Source organism: Rhopalosiphum maidis, chromosome 2 (assembly GCF_003676215.2).
Source record: "Rhopalosiphum maidis isolate BTI-1 chromosome 2, ASM367621v3, whole genome shotgun sequence".
In the NCBI taxonomy this organism is placed as follows: domain Eukaryota; kingdom Metazoa; phylum Arthropoda; class Insecta; order Hemiptera; family Aphididae; genus Rhopalosiphum; species Rhopalosiphum maidis.
This window is the reverse complement of record NC_040878.1, coordinates 36,335,948-36,358,299: the sequence shown is the minus strand read 5'-3', so window position 1 is coordinate 36,358,299 and position 22,352 is coordinate 36,335,948. Positions and strand designations below refer to the sequence as shown.

The window sequence follows — 22,352 nt, the reverse complement described above, 5'->3', positions numbered from 1 at the left end:
AACGTCATTCTCTCTCTGTGGATATTAATGAGTATATAGTGGACCAAGCCGTATGTTGCTCGTTTTTCAAAAACAAATATTAATTCCGGATTAGTTTATTTCTTTATAGGTTTCTGCTCGGTGTACGGAATTCTAACCACGAGGGTCGCATTAGGTACACAATGTAATCGACTGTAGGTACCCAAAAATGATATTGATCCAGTATATTAATATATTATCATAATATTATAGTGTTGTATGCAATATCCGAAAAAAAATTCTTAGTATGTGATACATACGAGTACATATAGACCAAATAGTATATTATACAACAATAAATAGTCGCATTTAAGTCGGTACGATAGTTGAAAATTCTCGTCGATACGAATAAGATTGGTTACCCTTGGACTGTCAGAGCTGCTGAGAGTCGACCGTATTTATATGATAATAATGATATGGTGTTATGTAAACGCCGAGAAAAAAATAAAAAATAATGTAAATTCTTTATAAATCGTATTCGAACACAAACGACCGCAGTTTAGGAAGAAATCCATCCAGTTGGATGTAATCTTGCGTACATTTTGTTATAACATACACTGTGAAATATATAATTTAAATATTGTTATGTTAAACGGCGTAAGTGATTTAAAATATATGTGTGCACGTTGTGTTTCAGATTTGTTTTCCCCACAGTGCAAAAAAAAAATGATTCCGCGTATTCACTACCTATGTATATTATGTTATAAACGTTAAAATATACTTGTTTATACTTGCATATGAGTGATATTACGAATTGACGAATGTGCATTTAGATTTTGCATTAAAAACCAAGTATGGCGCTATATTTATATGCAATACAGAAAAAAAATCGTTTTTCCTTTAACTCACGGTCCTTTATAAAAATCTCAATTACTCTACACCTCATATACTGATAGATTTTTTTGTGTTCAATGCTTTTAGAAAAAATTTTACAACAGTAGAGTATATTTTTATATACATATAAACATACATAATTCATATTGTTTTATCTATGTTCACTCTCGTTCGTTAAATTTGCGGCTACTGACAAATTGTCTAGGTATATATTGATGAAAACTAAATTGGAATTTTCTAGTTTATTTTCGTCACGTCCAGTTAAACGAACCTACTTATTCCGGAATTACTGTAAGTTTCAGTATTGCAGCACGTTCAATTTAGTTCACGGCATGAACAATATTTTATGGTAGGTGTATACGACGTGTTTGTTGCAACGGACCGATGCCTGAGAGTATTGTGCACCAAGTCCTTTAATATGTACTGGTGATGAATGATAATGACCGATTTTATCTGAGCTATATTTTTGAAAGTTTTAGTAATTTTTGTATATTTCTATCGAAACATATTAGTGTGTCCAAGCTTTTAACAATAATTGTAATCAACGGTACCTGCATAGTCTATCCTCTTAGTATTAGCCTCTATTATAAAATTTAAATATTATATTTATGGACTAACAAATCGTTATCTTAGATTTTAAACAAAACTATTGGGATGTATATTGATTTTAAAACGTACCTATAGTATTTTTGGTTTTTAGTACAGTTATTAACGCTCGAGGTGCAGTATACAGATAATCCGTAAGTTTCAATTTCAACTATGTGAATTAAATTATGTAAGTAACATTAAGGCATTATTGTTTCAAATTTTATTCTATAATAACAATTATGCACAACCTGCACTAAACGGTTTTTCTTAATTATACGATATTATACACATAAACTGCGCATTTTGTTACTCAATAACATCAAATATTGAATCAATAATTTATTTGTGAGCTCTTTTACACGTGCAACTAGTATAGGATAATATTATCGCCAATATTTGTTATATGCTATAGCGTACTTCTCAGCTCATTTAAATAATTTAAAAGTTTATAAAATAAATAACTGTTACAGCCGTTACAGGTTTTAAATAATCGATATTATACTGTATGTATGTGAACAAATTCTTAATGTCGATTTGTAATATTATATGCTTTCAAACATTGTGATTCATTCTACTTAAATAATTAATTTTAGCAGCGGCAATTTGTTGTTTTTTCAAAAATACAGTTTTATGTACCTGCAGCTGTTATTGAAATTAGAGAAAAACAGCAATCGGTAGAGAAAATGTGCGTCACAACAATAGGTCCATTAAAAGTAATAAATAAAAAATTGTGGGTATTCGAATTTATAGTGTTATTATGTTACGAATACAGGTACATGTTATTGTTGTTGTTATTATACATGTCTACACTACTATGTTTCGACGTTTTCGATTCATATCAAATCATCCGAAACGATTTTGGGCCCGTCACCGTCGAGTATAATATAAGATATTTATCGACGTATATTATATACCTTACGCATAATATATATACAGAGTGAACCACCAAGCATGTTCATCATTTTTTCATTAATAATTCAATGTTTCAAAATTTAATTTTTAGAATTTTTAAATATCTATACCTAAAGTTTGTATATTTATTTTAAAATAATTGAAATTGTTTTGTACAACTTGGAGTTTCTGTAGTGATATAAACTATTTTTATTTTTAAAGAAAAATGTCTTTTTATATTTAATTTTGATGTATACAAATCAAAATTCGAACGAGTAGTTCTTGCTCTAATTGTATGTACAAAAAATAATAGGTCCATGATAATAGAATTGGAAATATGGAAGCTAAAAATGATCCAAATTTAATAAATTTTATATATACAATATCAGTATATTATATCTAATGTATATTTTTGTAATATGTATCAATTTTTAGGAATATTATACTAATTAAATAATATTGAGATATTATTCGTTCAATTTTTTAATTATGTGGATCAAAATCGGATTGACTGTTCTTTATAATGTATAGTATAAAGGTGAAAAGGCAGGGGTTCATTTGAAAAAACAGAATTTTACATCGCTACAAAACACTTTTTAAGTACCTAGTACAAACAATTTCAATAATTTAAAAAAATAACTTTTAAGTATACCTGAAAATCATAAAAATCAAACTTTAACAAATTCGTTATTATAAAGAAAAAAATATTATTGAGCATGCTTGATGAATCATTCTGTATATATTTAACTGGATGATACTGCTGCTTACCAGCGCACCACCGCGTTTGTCATTGGAGCAACATCACTCGATGGATCTCTTCGCGTTTCGATAAATATCGCGACTGAAACGCATGGCTAGTTCTGTAGGTCGTTTTTTTCTTGAAAAACCACAACACCATATCAGACGACTGTGCAGATACTGCCACGACATCAAGATTTTTCAACAACTGTCGTATTATAGTATACACATTCAAATGCACTCATCGTATTCAACTGATTTTGAAACTCGCGTCGCACTAATTATTATAGCATCCGGTTATATTATATACATTTTGATTTTACTCCAATTATTGTGATTATGTACAACAAATCGTCTAATAAACGGTATCATCTGCGCCCATGGTCGCCGATGCGTATCTTGTAGGTATTAAAAATTTGATAAAGTATCTATGCCAAATGTAACTGCCACTGCTGTCGTCTCTACAGTATCTGTATAGTTTTTTGTGTGAAATAAAAAAAAAATAATCTATTATTCGAATTAAATAAAACGTTCAACGCAGCCAGTAATAATTTGAAAATAAGACTCTTGAGAGTCTTTATTTTTACCCACAATAAGTCGATAAAAAGATGGGCTATTTTGATAAATTACAATTGAGATAAAATTTTATTTTTTTATGATTCTGTGATGACATTTTTGTTTTTTGTTTTGATTACACGTATACTTATTTTGGTGTGGTAAAATATTTGAAGATTGATTTCAGCTTTAGCTATAGATTCTAGATTTTATATTATACGAAATTATTAGGTGTACAATGATAGTTGATTATACCCGTAAAATATTTATATATAGTATTATTATTATTTTTTTTAGTTAAATTGTTATTTTTAAAATTCCTAACCATATCAATATAAACGTTCCAGAACTACTAAAATACACACACACACACTACACACGTACACACGTGTATAAATTATATGCAAATCGTTCATATTAAAATTATTTTCGATCTGCTGCAGCTGCAACGATGACGGACTGATGAGCGACCCAAAAGCTGTTTGTTCAAAATGGCGTGGCGTATTGTTCGCGCAGCGTATATATATATATATATTAATTAACATCCCGCCGGGACCACGGTAGCGTTCTGGGATTGACAGACTTTATTATAATATACGGTGCAAACGAATATTTATATATATATATACATTAAACGAAAAAAGGCCTCCCCAGTCTTTCTTTGTATTCAACACGCTCTTCGTCGCGTATATACTTTTGTTTATATGTGCCACGAGCGTTTTATTCTCGCTTTTGCGCGCGTATTTTCACCACTTGCAGGTAAGAGAGGACTCGGCTTTTTACATTTTTACACACTGCGTTTATTTATAATAATAATGATAATATTAATATACAAATTATACGCAATACACACGCACCGGTAACGTATACGATAAAAACCGAGATGATGGTCTCCCGCGAATGAGGTCGCATATAATTAGTAAAAACAACGAACGTGGATATAGGTACGTCGTCATATTGTTATAATAATGTTTGTGATATTATAATATAATATCGTACTTACGCGTATATATTGCAGTGATACGCACGGAGGATTGTCCGTTTGTACCGTAATCATTTCCAACTACGAGAGCCACTCGAGTCTCTCTCTCTCTCTCTCTTTCTCTCGTAGTGCCCCATATAATAGTAATAATAATACCATGTATACACGTACTACACCCTTACACGTTCTTCGAGTATCTCCTATTACCGTGTCGCGTATACATAGACGACAAAGTTTCAGCCCCGCCGAACCGCGTGCGCGTGATATTCGCGGCGTACCTCTACATCCACATTCACATATATATATATATGCACATACGCTGCTGTTATTTATATTTGTGCAGTGTCTGAGCAATTATATAATATTGTATCTACGCGACGTAGTGGAGGGGAGTAAATAATGATATATCGTCATATTGTATCTGCGGTGTCTGTGCGACATTATGTAAATGTGATTCCATGTAATAATATTATTATTATTATAATACCGCTGTGTACACCACCGCGATATCGCACGTCTATTTAGATAATTCCCGTCACGTGAGTCACGAATAATTAGTCGCAAACGGAAGTCGAATAAATGCGTTGTGTCATTTATCACGACCCATAAAAATATATCATATTATTATTTACTGATTATGCGAATAATGCTGAGGTATACCTTTTCTGCATAGACACGTTTAGTATTTTTCGAGATCTAGCGTGATATTTCGTTTGACTGCATAGTGGATGACGATATATTTATTTAATCTGTTTGAGAATTATTTGTAGAAAGCGGTTTTGTTTTAAAATATTCGATATTGGTGTGTGATTATTTTTTGGAAGTAACTACTATTTTTATTGCCACACTGCAGCTATATAATACTCATCATGCCGCGTTAACGCTGCAACACAATACAATTTTTCACTATGTTATTTTGTAGTAATTTTTTAAGCTTTGTAGCTTTTATATCATCTATAAGCTTGGAGGTTAGACGAACGATGCCTGTGAGCTTTCTCTCCCACACGTCCCGGTTACTATATAATAAATACGTCTGAAAATGTCTGTGATTCGTTTCGATTTTTTTTTTTCGTTCAGCCAAACCACTCATAGGTTTCGCTTCGAATGATTTTTATGTGAGTGTAAAGTTATTTTATTTTTTTCTAATATCATGCATGATGGATCCAACGACGCGATGTATTATGTTTGGATGGGTTTCCGCGACGACGACTGTCAATGCACAGAGTTTTTTATATTTAAATATTATATTATATGATTATTATACTTCGTAGTTACTACTAACGCGCATGTGCAATGCACACGTTGTGTTGGTATAATATTATGACTTATGCGTTGTTATATAATGTAAAATATATGAAAATCATAACACGTATTGCAGAATTCGGTAATAATATTGTAAAGTATTGATAGTAAAATAATATGTGATTATATTTCATGTAGTTAAAAACTGACATTGTTCTGGAAAAAGCAAAATATTCTATGCATTTGTTATTTATATTTGACACATAAAAGTGTATAACGCGTTTTTATGTGATTTATGTCTACTTCACCTATCGCGAATATCAGATATATAAATAATCACAATGATTCAAATATTGAGGATAGTTTTATCTATAGAAAACCGATCGATACAACAGATACCACGTCGTACAGGTTATCAGGTTTTCATTGAATAATTTCGTTGTTCTGCTTATAATAATATAGTATAATTTGGTTCACAGTTTATTAAAGCCAACATAAAGTGAACATATTATTATTAATGTGAACTGTAAAGGTCCTTTTATGTTTGTTTATTAATAGTTATAGCTGTAATCTCAAAATGCATATTATTTGGTATGTATTTAGTAATAATAGATGCGAGTAAAAGTTCAAAAGCCCTATGAATATACTCGAAATTGTAAACGAATCGATATTGTTGAAATGTACAGTTTCCAGTGCAATTCAGCATTGATATATATTATATCAAAGTTCGTGTGCAAGTTCATACAATTTGATTTTAATTATAATTATATATAGGTATATTTAAAGTTTATTTAATTAAAACGATTATAATTAAACATAAGTATATAAATTGTCAATGTAAAATAATAATATATAAACCAATGGATTTGTAAATGATAAAGAAAATTTAAGTACCTACGTGATCTGTGGTTCACCACGATTTTCGTTCAAATGTAATAAAATGTCGAAGAGACGGGTGAAGATTATTATCAGAAAGCGTATCTGGACGATTATGAATTTAATACAATCAGATACGTTGTGTGACTTTGGTCGAGGTTATCTCGGATATAAAAATGGATTTGGTCATTTGGGATAGATTTTACAGATTACTCGTGTTTATACACATAAAATATATACTGCAGCATCAACCCGCGCGGCACACACACACACACACACACACACACTTCAGATGCCCCGACAAAAATCGTCTAATTGGCATGTCGAAGGATGTGGCATTATGACTCAGGCTTAGTGTAACAAATGAAAATAATTCGCGTGTATGTAAATGCGTCTAAGTACAATAATACCAGTGTGTACTATAGTGCTCTAAGGTCGTGTATATAGATAAAAAATGGATCAGATAGTCGTAGAAAAATCTTTCTGAGATTGACTATTTAAAATGGTAGTATATAGTATGCTATACAAAATATACCTATGTCCTAAATAGGTACACTTTATATAGTGTTTATCAATTGAATAATAATGTAAGTATACATGGACTGACTCGAAAATTATACCAAAACGTGATTTTAGTAACATAATATAGATATACAATGGACATATGAGTCTGATAAATGTGCGTTAAAGACGTCTGTGATGGCCGAATGATTGTTGTAGACGGCGTTTTGTTGAATTATAGAAAAAAAGAAAATGATTTTTTCGGCCATGCGTTAAAATACCAATATGCATAAAAAATTGCCAAAAACTGATGAATGCCTGTTTTTATCTAGAAATCTACGGAACAATCAAAATTAAATTTCATTTCTATATACTCGTCATTATATGAAACGAATTCGTTACTATCGCTTCTCTACTGTAATTTTGTAATTTAGCATAGTAGAGAAGAAACTACACAAAGTAACCCTAACCACAATTTTTTTTTGAATTTTGATATTAAGTAGTCAGTAAATTTCGGATTAAAGATCAGTGAACAGTGGTGTACGGCGACTACCCTATTATTTGATATTATACGATATCTATAGTATAGGTACATGGCAATGTTTATGGTTATCTTATTTATTTTATTTAAAACAAGCCAAATACTTTTTATATTATTTTTTACCATTCCTCCACTAGTAATTTTTATGGTATAACAACATCCCATTTTTTTTATTATTGGAAATGGTCAGTACTCTCTAAAGTATGTTTATGAGGTAAATTATAACGAACTTTGATATGGGTATAGAGGTACAAACTATCTCAATATGTTAAAATTTGGATTGAGTAATTGACAAAATTATAAATTTCCGTTAAGTGATATTAAAAATAGTCGTGAGTGAACCAGAAAACAATGAACGTATTTATCCATTTATTTTTGTCGCCAAACTGGTAATCAAATTTTAATATAATAGATTTAATCATTCAATCGACTATCAAATAATCAACTTGTTTATTTTATTATTTATTGAAATTATGTTGTTTTATTTTTAAGAAATATTTATGGTATCAGGCAAAATATTAATATAAGATTCCAAAAGTTTATTTCCGAGACGATTGGATATCCTGACTTTTGAACACTTTACCGGGACGCCGAAACACGCTATAGTCAAAAGCGTAACGTATGGGAACCCCATGTGGTAAATATGCACTTGCCATAAATCAGTGTCGTGTTAAGAGCCGAGTGTCAATATTCTAATGAGTGATGTTTTTTTTATAACTATTATTATTAGTTATATTTTGACGTCCGTGTGCTAAAACGATTAACGCGCCAAGTTCATTTACGTTTTGGCTAGTAAACATAATAATATATTAAAATATTATTTGCGTATATATGAAATTGTTGATCGATGTACTCCACGCGTCGCGATGACAGCCGTGTTTGCCAGATCTCACGCCGCTGCAAACATATGTTGTGTGGATAATAAGTTGACAACCGTGGACCACGAAGTCCATTACAATAGTGCTTAATTACACAACGACAAACTAGAATAATAATATTAAAGAAGAAAGTATTCGTGAAAAAATGAAAAAATAAATGACGGATACCTATAGCAATAGAACCAGTGATTTAATATAAAATACTATATAATGGAATTGTTTCATATGATATGCTATTTACGCCCAAATATTTGCGGTGACGGTAATGCGCAGTACTAATATTGATGAATTCCTTAACCGTTTTTCCGTGTTTAAATCAACAACCTAGACTACGATTTCCGACCATCAACGGCTGTCCCCGATAGCTTCGCGATCTTCGTTTTCCGCTTCTATCGTGATTCATGTCAGTTGTCGGTTATAAATGTCTTTTATTTTTCTTAAAAGGCAATATTTTTTGTCATATTTTATATTATAATTTAACTGATAGGTCGGGTTCGAAGGTATATAATATGTTTACATAGTTTAAAGTTATCTTTTTTAGTTTTTTGTGTGGCTCAGACAATTTTATCGCTGTTCGCGTTATCATTTCGACATTTAAAAACATAATCTAAGTGTTAAAATATTTGTTCATATTTTCAAAATTTTTAATGTTTTCATTAACTTACTTTTAAGAAAAAGTAAAAACTTAAATAAATGAAAAATTATGCCAGTGTTATAAGATTTCGCGTGTGCCTCGATGAAAAAAATCATTCCCTACAATAATATATTATTATTGAATCAAAGGTTCTATTGTTATTTTAAAGATGATTGTGTTTTCATAGTACAAATTGATTATAGGTAGGTAAGCATAGCCACATAAGTACTAATATTAACGCACATTCGATTTGATTATTGTGATAATTTTTATAAAATTATTATTGATATAACTATCCAATCTTGTTTGGGAACAATTTCAATCACGTACTGCGAAGTGTAGAGTAATAGGGATCTATATTTGGTCCTTCGCCAGTAATGTCACGGCTTCTCACGTATACGTGTATGACCAACAACACGTGTGGTATAATAATAAGTGTTAAGATTTTACTTTTTATTATTCGGCTAAACTTCACAATAATTATGGTTAAAGATTTTTTTTTATATAAAAATATATTTTAATTTAATTTTATAAACTGTATTTTATTCATTACGATACGGAAAATGTAAACAATTTAATGAGTAAAAACTGGAATAGTCAATAGTTAAAAATAAATAGTTCCGTGTTCCATATTTTTTTTTTTATCATTAATGTATTCAAGGACGTCAATGCACCAAGTGATAAAATATATTTAAATTTAACTTCCAATTAAATAATTATTGTATACTATTATATATTCATGAAATGGAACTAGAACTTTATATACGTATTATATTTAGATTTAGGGATTAGAATAAATTGTATAGACTATAAACTATAATAGTAAATATATATAAAATTCCCTGCCAATCACTCAATTTAAAATAACAAAAAAAATATATTGAATAGTGTTTTTGATTTATTTTAAAACAAACTTTCTTAATATATTTGTATCCTATTTCTGTAACTTGTAAGTAATACTTTGTGAACCAAAAACTTTTTAAAGATTGATAAAAAAATAATTATTTGCAAACCTTAATAATTAATATTAATATATTATAATATTTACGTTTTCTCTAAATGAACCTGATAAAATGTTTATTATTATTTGAGCGATTTCATTTTGTTTTCCAGTCAGGCTAAAATGCAAAATCCATTAAAACGTTTTAAATGGTGTAGGTACCGACCCGTATTGACTTTGCGCACAACTGTCGAAAAAGATCAATTTCCATTTTAAATTCACCCGAATACTGTAAAATTGGGCTTTTGTTATTAACGAGAAATAAATTGCGACAAATAATATAATATCCGTCACTTCGTCATCAACAAACCCTCTCCCGCCCAATCAACCACAGATATTCCAATTTCAATTCTACAGACTATATATACGTCAGATATGTTGTACTTAGTTATCCAAAGCACAATCTGCTTCGCTACACGCCATCGACGAAATTATTAAACTACATTCCACCACAATAATAATATATATGTATTGTATATAGCATAGCATACAGCTTAACCGATGCGCGTTTCATATATTATATTGAATATATATCACACGCGTACAGGATTTATGGCAATGAAAAACGGGTTTAAGGAAAATTATATTATTACTCAGGTATATGATACTTTTCAATACTGGATTTATGAGCACGGAGTCCAAAAACTCATAAGACTGTACGTATAATACTGTAGAATTTACAATGCAAATAATATTATATTATAATATTAAAATCGCATGCATACATAAAGATCAGAGAAAAGAAAATTGTTATTTAATTTCATAAATTGAATGATTGGTATAGAAAAAATACAATAATCGCATTGGCATTAGCCCCGTATAGCAGATTGATTTTCATTTCAAAATAAGTGCCATTAATCCTCAAAATTGAGTTGGACATTGTTCGATTTAGGCAATCTTTGTAAGTGTAAGTTTCTAAGTATCAATCCGAACTTTGAACAACTATATACGAGTTTTATACAACTTTATATAGCCTATATATTACTTTTCCTTTTTATTTCGGTTTTAAGTTAGATGGTTTTCAGAAGTTCTACTTCAATTGTCCGATGCAATAAGCCACAGGGACTATCAAAATCATACGCGTATGTACTTCGATAATATAACTATATCTATATTATGAGATTAAAAGTCGCATTATAGCTATACTGAAATTTGAGTTTCTCAATGTAAGAAAAAATTCCTCTTGAATAAAAATATTATATTTCTTTAATAGTGTTCTGGATAACATTTTTAGTATTTCGGTCACGACACAATATCATTTTTTTTTTGTCTATAACTTTTGGAGTTATATCAATTATCAACCAAATAAAAAATTATGATCGTACATTTAATATCAAATTCTATACCAAGTTGTTGAATTAAAATCATATATTGATCGTCGATACATATTTTATTTTCAAAATAAAATCTATAAATTACACTAGTCTTGAGTCAAATTGTAATAAATTGAAAAAAAATATGTACCTATATACATGTCTATATGATATACATTTTGAATATGTTATTGTATATTGTATCAAGCTGCATGATGTATGGTAATACGTATATAAACTGACTTTGAGTTTATCAAACACTAAAGTTTGTGACTAAAACTTTGCACTTGTTCCCTAGCTGTAACCGAAGTATGTCTTCAGTGAAATCCGGGCGTCTTGATGTCTATGTATACAATAAACAAAGTCATCAATTCCACATCTCGCGAGGTTATCACAGTGTTGAAGTAACGGTAAACTCACTTAAACTTGCAAGAATGGATGTTTTCAGTTTATCATACACAAGTCTTATCGGAAAACCCACGGAACTACGTTCACTATTAAGCCTATTTATATTAAAAAACTTTATTTTAATAATCTCTTTTCTTTTCTCACTTTATGTTATATATATATTACGGACGCTGCTCTCGAAGCATATCATATATTATAATATTATGTTGGCGTAGGCGGTATATATTATATTTTACTTATAATAAGGTTGATGATAAACATAAGCATATGGACATAGACATTAAAAACAGCTAATATAAACCACATAAAATATGGCCGTTGTGAGTTCATAATGGAATTGGACATCGGCTGATGACCACCAAATAATAATATATAATATATAATATTATAATAAAATGTACCTAATTTGATCTCAGTAATGTTTCACATTATAAATACTGGATATTTCCAGAACAAACGCGTTAAACTTAAATTACGGTTAAAATGTGGACATTAATATGCAACAGTTTACACTATATCGTATATAATTGGAAGACATTACGCGTTGGCCACGACGGTCGACAGTAGCCTAAATATAATGAATGTTTTATATTTTCTCTTCTACCCATCATTAAATGTATATACTAATACTATATAGATTAGTCTCGAATACAGTAGCTTAATTACGGGGAAAAGAGAAGATTAGGGCGATCGATACCCACTAGAGCCAGTTAATATATGCATTCATCTTATATACCTGCTGGTAATTAAAACAAAATCCTAGACAGGAATACCGCTGAAAATTGCATTAGCATAGAAGCCTATTGCCTAACCTTACAGGTAAGTCGACGATAGAGAAGTACTTTGGAAACAGTTTCCTATCATCTTAATGAAAAGGAGTACCTATATAATAGATAAATGGTTTTCTGAAAAGTGTCTGAAATGTAGCCAAAGAGTGTCAATAATATTGATAAAATACATTTCTCTATGTACATACTACATAATAAATATACACGTTTATATAATTCATAATTAAATATGTAATTGTGAAGACAAATTGTTATGATCAAGTCTACTAAAACCAAAAATAAGTATAAATATATTATATATATAAAAAAAAAATATAATTCATATAATTATTTCATAATATACTGAGGGTAAATTTAATGACCATTTTTACAATCATAAAGTCACATATATTATTATATTATTATATAATATAAACATATTAAACTCTAAAAGCCATTTTCTCTATTACTCCCCAACAAACTTTATAGTATAAAGCACCTATATTTACTAATTATCCAAAACGTAATTGGGCTTTAATTATAGAACGAAATTTTGAACTAGAGATAGAACTTGACTTGAATATCTTATAAACAAAAAATGAGCAGCCCAATTATATGATAGAAGTGTGTCTGAATTATCGGAAATTCTGAAATCACAGAATGAAATAATTTAAATATTACTTCCCGTGTACTTGCAGCCCCAGCGAAAACCAGAGTTGCAGTGCTACATTCAGTTAGGTATCATAAATTTAAATTTATGGCACGAGTTTATATTATACCAATTACAGTTTATATTATGGTCTGCTGTTGCAGTTTTGCTGCATTACGTGCCTTTGCACGCACTAATCCGCGGAGATAATCGTCGTGTGTAACCGATTGAAACGTTTATTGATATAATTCAGATACTTTGCGCCCTTCAGGCACATTTACTCGTTTATTAGTACTTTCGTATGTATTTATTACATATACACATTCGTCGTACTACTTAATAACGAGCAAGCTATCGACTGAAAAAAGCACCCCCAGTCTATAATATTATAAACGAACTGTAATAATAATAATAAAACAATAATAACAGTAATAATGATGATAATGGTGATGACATAATAACGATAAAAGAAACGGGGGAAATCTGGTTCTCGTTTAGCCACGTTTCGTTTGATAAATAATAATATAATAAGTCGTACATTTCGTTTCAGACACAATGATATAATATTATAATATTATACATGTATATATATATATATATATATATATATAAATACGTGACATGGTCGCGGGAAATGGTTTACGTTGATTGGACTAGTTATTATATATTTGGATGGAAAGATCGACAAAAAAAGCCGCTGCGATAAACGATACGGCAACGATAATAATATTAAAATGTATTAATATATTGTATTAAACGAGCGCTCGTATATAACGAAAACGATTTTTGAAACAGGTAGACAGGCGAAAAATTAAAATAAAAACAGCAAAACGCGAGAAAAAAAACGGATTATAAAAAAAAATAACCTTCTGCAGACTCAGCTATTATTACATGAACAAAATCGCAGTGTGACGACGGCAGTCGCTAAAAAAAAATCATATATAATAATGATAATATGATTGGGCACGTACGTATATTATATAGTAGTATAAAATATTATATAAAACTGTTAACGGCGATCGCCGCAGCATCCATTTTATATATCGCACTATTAAAATATCAATAGTAATAATAATACTGATAACAATATTATGCAGATTCGTGTGGGTGGTTTGCAGTGTAGCGGACACCGAGCAGACAGCGCGAGTGACCATGTGTGTGTACCATATCCCTATATACACCGGTGTGCGCATTTTCCTCACGGTCCGATGAATTTTTCCACCGCTGACACACACATATGCGTACATATTGCACGGCGTTTGTTATTATTTGTAGGTAATATTTTCGCGAATATATGCATATTTTATGGTATATTGTTGTTTAATATTTCCATACTACCTCACGTTTCGTTTATGACTTCCTCGTTTACCAGTTACCGCTCGGCTTTTGATTCAAAAACGCTGAAGGGTCACCCACGCACATCCGGAAAACCCCATATCTACCCAGAAAATTTGTATTTACAACTGGTTTTCCGCTTCGTGGGCGAATTCGTCTGCTCTCCGGCCACCCTTCAGCGCCGGATCCCATGTCACAAAGGATCGTAAATCGAACCGTACACACCCGCACACATGATAATTAATATTATGTTATATGGAGGTATCTCTATACCACACATTCTAAATATATTATTCGTATTATGTTTGTATAATAGCGTACACGATGCGATCAAAAGACACACGTTTTATATATGTGGAAAAGACATTTTCGCTTTCCGTTCACATAAACTATAGACAATATTTAATTTACGATTTTCACGATATGCACGTCAAATATAATTTATATATTATTAGGTAGCTGTAAATATGTGAATTACGAGCTGGTGCCTCGTCGTCGTAAATAATAATGGATTTTCATGTGAACATGTAGCCGGGCAATATACTAAAATGCAAATTTCTTACAGGAACGGACTATGCTCTGGCTTAGTAAAGAATAAGAAAATCAAAGTTTTATACATGCGTATGTCTCCACCATCTCTTCCATAGTGCTGTCACAGCAGTTTTGCATAATTATTTTAAAACTTAAATGTTTTAATAATCAAAAATATTTAGATTAAAAATACACGTAGGTAACCATGATTTATATATAAAAAAAAGGATTAAAATGCTATAATTATTATAAATTTACAATTATTTTAAAATTGTACAATACACTGATAAAATATGTCTTTGATATGCGTTTGAAAAAAAAGCTACCTGTAGAGTACACCTTTTGTATATGATTTGATGATCAGGTTGATGGTTTTAACGATTAGATTAGATAAGACCAGCTACATAATACAAGAGATTAGTGTACATAATAATATAATCTATAAAGATAAGAAAATTCGTAATTAGTTCATACGCCTCGAAAACGTAAGAAAAAAAATGGTTAATTGTTTTTTTATTCACTTTAAAACGTTGCGTCGATAGTATGGCAATTATATACATTATACATTATATATACAATATAATCATCGATACACTGCGATTATCATCACTCAATAATCATCATCACCAGTCGATTGTTAAATGAGATTACGAAAAGCGCATTTATAATGCCGTGATAATTATAATTTTTCGGAAAGACAAAGGTTTTCAAGCGTGACGTTTTATATCATATATTTTACGAAAACAAAATTGAATCCACGAGTTTTTTACTACGGTATAGACAGTATAGTTGAGTCTTAAAAAATAATATGATGTATATACGGCCAATTAAATGAGATTGTAAATATTATTATTATAGGCATCAGGTTTAAATTATATAGTGCGACGCATTTTATATTGGATTATTACGACTAGGTACCTACTCGTATAAAAAAATTGTAATTTACGTGAGGACGACACTTGACAAACTTTTTTTTTGTGTTTTCAATAACCAAACTTTTTACGATTGAATTTATTAATAATAAAACTTGTGGTTGAAGAATGTGACTAACTTGTATACATAAACTTATATATATATATATAAATTGTACAATTTATGTACGTTTACACCACTATACTACACTGTATAAGCAAATGCTATTTTGAAAAAACCTTTAGTAAGCAGTTTCGAAAAAAAATAACGGCTTAAGTAAAAGTTTTCCTTTTTAATTTTAAAATTATTTTCTGCTCATAAACAACTCGCCATTATAAAACAATTTATTATAAAGACCATTTCAACGATGTTGTATCGGAATGTAAACTTGAATGTGAATGTGAATCTTTTAAGTTTTTAAGGTACCTATATACATGTCGTCTTCATCTATAAACATTATATTCTATATTATTTTGATCTTTTCCTATTTTTAAGATTTGTAATAAAATCGTTTTACTGTTGTATAATTATTATTTAATAACCGTGATAATAATATCAAAAACCGTTCATCCGCTTCTATTATATTTCGGTAGTAATTTCGTTTATTATTAAAATTGTCTAGTTTTCAGAGCACAATTTTGAAAGATACACTATATATTATTTATGCTATTAAACAATTTTGTATTTTTTTTTTATTATTATTTAATAAACACGCCGTATTCTGTTGACTGTAGATCGATAGCATAACTTGTACACAAATATAAAAAAGTGATTATTATACTCGAAAGCAATAATTATTAGTTATTACTTATTACACAATATTGTACGTGGGTATAAGGTTTATAGTGTATCATGACTTCCTCGTAATGTATGTATAATTTCAACAAATTTGGCGTATTCAAATAGTATATTAATTATTATTATTGCATATTGGTTAGTTATACAACTGATAGCATAAACGCTATTATTTAGATCTAATATGGCACGTACGCAAAACTAGTATAATAATAATATATATATATATATCATACTGTATTGCACTATTGCTATATAGCATAAAGCATGTGAGTGTATGTTTATGGTGTGGGATGTATGAATTTATATGAAATATCTATTTTCAATTATTCATTGCTTCTATATGGACTGAATTTATGTTGAAAAATACATAGAAATAATCATGAAAACATCATATTAATAACGAGTATTTAATAATTATATGAATAAATTTGAATTTTATAGTCACCTGTGATACCATAATATAATTTATAATCTAATTTACAATATTTATAAACGTACATAGTAGGTTTTGTAGTTTTGTATAAAATATTAAAATAAATTAAGAAGTCTATTGTTGTAACCGTTTTTAAACAAAAAAAAGAACGATAGGTTAATTTTAAAATTTAAGAAACTTTAATAGGTACATATTTACATTGGATTGTGTTGCATAACATAGGTTTAAGTATATATTTGGTACATTTTTTTTAAATTTAATAAATTAATAAATATTTTATAGAAAATACTTTATGATATTTCAGTTAGGTGCATGGTAAGAATATTTATTATGTCGTATTAAATTAAATTAATTTAGATACTTTTCAGGTAAAACATATTTAAAATTTTAAACAATACACTAGTTGAAAAATATAGAAAAAAATAATGGCATAGTGGATCACACTGCTCGCATAACAACAAAATAATGTTTTCATAAAAAAGGATTGAATATTAAATTCCATTTACAATATTATCTAATAATATTTAATAAATACGCTTAGTGTTTTATTTTAATATATTGGATTTATGTCGATAAATATTTATTACAAACGGTTATTTAAATTGAGAAATTAGTGTATTAAAAAACGCTAAAAGAATTTTATTATGAAATTTTTCAGCTAAAATAAAATACTATATACGTATACACTATTACGCGTCAAAATTATTATTGTCTTTAATTAATATTTGATTTCACAACTGATTTCAATGCAATTCTGTAAATATGAACGTTGTAAATACTATTGCTATATTATATATTTATATATTTCCTGCGTTAATATGAATACCGGTAAAATTAAGTTTATGAATGTACAAATTTTGAGATTCTAACAGCAGTTTTTAAGATATCCAAAGTGATTCGGTTAAAGTTTGAAATATTTATTAAAAATTGGGTTCTTAAAAAAAAACTTTTACAATAAATGGTATAAATCTTAGTATAAGCAATTAATCATGGTAAAGGTTGGGAATATAAACAAACATTTTCCAAACAACTAAATGTTTAAATTGAATACGATGATATTTAAATTAGTAATTTAAAACTGATCTATATTTATTTAATTTTAACTTATTTTATTAACAATTATAAATGTATTTAAGCAATAATATAAAATTATTTATAATTTTAAATTATAAATACTATACTATGTGTTTTGTGTATATTACACGTGAGCTATTAGGAGAAAACAAACTGTGCGCTGACATCCTCTTCAATTCTAAGATACTTAGGACTTAACCATACTATCTATACTTCTGTATAATAAAATATGCTATTTGTCATTTATCAAAGTCCGAGTTATAGTAATCATACTAAGTTGTATTCAATTATTTATTGTATAGGTTATAGGTAATGTAATGCATCTTAGAATCTACCAAATTCAATAGGTAAAAGACCGACATGAAATTTATTCGGAAAAAGCTGGTAAATTCTATAGGTTGAACCAGTATTATACTGTTACTATAATATAAATATAATATGACGTATAATTATAATATTAATGAAACTACACAATCCCTAGAGTTTTTTTTAGGAACACTAGGAACTATAGGTTATGTTATAATACATTATATTACAATGTACTGATGATAGTGCTCGTATTATAACGCTAATAATAACATTTTCTAATAATACATATTATAATGTAATTAGTGTTACTACTACTATAATAATAATAATATATTATATTTTCTACGTAGCCACCATAAACATTTATTGAAATTTTTTAATTAATGCATTTTGTATCAAGAAATGTAGCAAAAATAATAATAATAACAATAGATTTATTATTTCAAAGGAATGAAATAAATGTAGGAACTAAATGTAAAAATATTATAGTAATAAATTAAACAATTTACTATATCGCTTTTCTTAAAATAAGCATTCTCGAAATACAATCAACATAAAACGGGTATCTAGATGTCATGGTTTTTGCTGCTTGAAATTTAAAAAATAAATACATATTTTACCTATGAATATATTATGTAATGTAGATTGTATACGTACCTCGCTTTCTATTTAATTTAAAAGATATTTTGTTTTAAATATTATTTTATTTAGTGGAATTTGGGACGAGCGAGAAACATTTAAGTTCAAAACTGAGGTTGTAAGACACAATGAATAAATTAGATTTGAGATGTGAAACCCGGGGAAATTTTACGAATAGCGTACAAAATGTGAACGAAATAGTTTTCCAAAACTTTAAATCACTTTTTACATCTGTCAAACTTTGGAGTGCATATTCTATCGTATAATATTTATCATGTGGATGAATTCCGCGGTTTTATGTGAATATTTTCAATATATTCGATATAATATACAACTTTTGGTACCTATCTCTGTTGTTTTTTTACTATTATTATCTGTCTTTCATATTATTAACAATGTTATATTATTTATATTGGTTTATGAAATGGGTACTTAGATATAGTTATCAAGTACAATATAATATTCTTATTCTTTTACCACGTTATTGCTTAATATATCTATTTACTTATTCGAAAAATATTTTTAAAAAAATGCTTGACAATAGGTACGTTATATTATAAAACGTTTATAAGATTACTATTATACGGTAGCTATATAAAGTACAGTACGCACAATACACACATATATATATATACCTATCCGTTTTAATTTATATTTAATCCATTCACCCGAACGCAAAATGACGCTATTATTGGTCTTTTGTTATATATTATATACACAACGATACTTCAGCGTATTTTTCTGTACATTTAACGATGCCGTATCCCTGGGGTCGGTCGTCCGGACGTATACAGTGAAAAAATAAATACAACGGAAAAAAGCATATTATCTTGTTAAAAAGCAAATAGTAATTACACCGGAACAACATAAATAATTAAATGCCGCTTTGTTTTCTTTTTTATTTTCCACAGAGTTATATAATATATTATATTATATGAAAATGTGTTTTAACGAAACATAATATTATGGAACACTGGGATGGAAAATTATCAAATTATTATTTTCGTATATCTTCGTAATCGTTGGGCAGATCTTGTTAACGTGAATAGTGAATAATCGATTAACTTTTTTTTGTACTACCATTATAATGTCATAGCTAGGTATACTAATCTGTAATCATTGGTATATGACAAAAGAAAAAAATTGCACATCTTATAATTATTTATTTTGTGTTGAAATTAAAGAGGTATAGGTATTTAATACACGATTCTTGTGTAGCTCATTATTGTCACGATATTTTTATAATATTGCGGAATTTTAAAACCGTTTCGGTAGATGTGAACTAAAATATGTGTTTACAGCATTGATTTATTAATACATTTTAGACGCAATGAACCTTCTTGCGACGTAAACTAGTTATAGAAGTATATTATAAACAAATATTTATATATATATATATATATAAACTTTACCCACTCTTCTAAATTGCAAATTCTGATAGTAAACAATAAACTGTATCAACATTTTCCGAAAGTCACTCTACTCTACCATAAAATTTAGAATTTTTTCAGTAGATGTGAACTAAAATATGTGTGTATAATATTGATTTATTAGATATATTATAGATGTAATGAACTTTCATGTGACGTAATTTTTTATGAGTGCATATTATATATAATATATACTTAATTCACTAGATTCTACTCTTCTAAATTGTGAATGTTGATAGTAAATAATAAATTATATCAACATTTTCCGAAAGCTACTCTTCCTTACCGCTGAATTTTAAATTATAAAAAAAATACGTGCAAAACTTAAAAATACGACAAAATGAAAAGTGATAGAACATATTTATTATACGGAATAGTTTAAGTTAAATATATAAATAATAAATATGTGTGGTTAATTAAAATAAAATATGAAAATCGATTTAAAAAATTAACTTCTATACCATGAGATAACAATTATACCAATATATATAATATATAGATGTATATATTGTACATAACATGTATTCGAGAAATAAAGAAAAAAACTATTATATATATATATATATTATTAAATTACAATATGTACACATTGTACATGTACACAATTTTAATACTCAACCCTTTTGAATCCCAAAAATCATTTACCTTTACAATTAATCACATTTAAATGAAAGAGAACACAAGACATCGTTTTAACAGTTAAGAAGGTCATGCTCTGTACCATAGTATACCTGCTATCTTTCATGTTCATCCTGTATACATATATTGTTATTGAAGTTGATGTTTGTAGTTTTAATGAATAGCCTCTACGTTTGATTATTAATTACTCGAAGGATTACGATGCAGTTTATAAAATTAAAAATCAACAGAATTTTTCATGTTAAGCTATCTATTTGTTAACTTAATAAGCTCTAAATACGGTTAAAAATTATATGTATCGTTACATAATAATAAGTAACTATAGAAAAATGATTTCTACTTGATTCGTAATTTTTAAATTTGATAGATATATATTGGAATAGATAATTTAGGTTTTAGATTGAAAATATAGCTTATAGAGTATAATAAATAATAATAATATGTAATATTTGTAGGACAAAAATAATCGAAAACATAACCGATTTAGTTAATAGTAAAATCATGAATATTTTTAGCAAATTTGTATAAAAGTAATTAGCATAATATAAATGCATTTGAATTAGTTATTAATAACTACTAAATTTCATACTAAATGTGGTTTTATTTTATTGTTTTAAACGTAGGTACCTATGAAATGTATTTTATGATATTATAATATCACGTTGGACTTCAGTATATATATATATTGTTTTTATCAGTTTTATTTTTTGTAAAAAATGTTTATTATCAAAATGAAGGTGCAATAGTATATTTTTTCATTGAATAATTATTTTTATTATTATTCAAACAATCTGTACATTAGTGAAAATAACTAAAAACACGTTTTCGTGTTCGTTT

At 28.3% G+C, this 22,352-nt stretch overlaps 2 protein-coding genes across 4 annotated transcripts in view; one reads left to right on the top strand and one right to left on the bottom strand.

Annotated features, from left to right (window-relative positions):
- The window catches only part of LOC113552204 (E3 ubiquitin-protein ligase MYCBP2), a 271,715-nt gene that overhangs the window by 83,534 nt on the left and 165,829 nt on the right, over nt 1-22,352 (bottom strand). The window lies entirely within an intron of this gene.
- The window catches only part of LOC113552205, a 116,007-nt gene that overhangs the window by 17,149 nt on the left and 76,506 nt on the right, over nt 1-22,352 (top strand). The window lies entirely within an intron of this gene.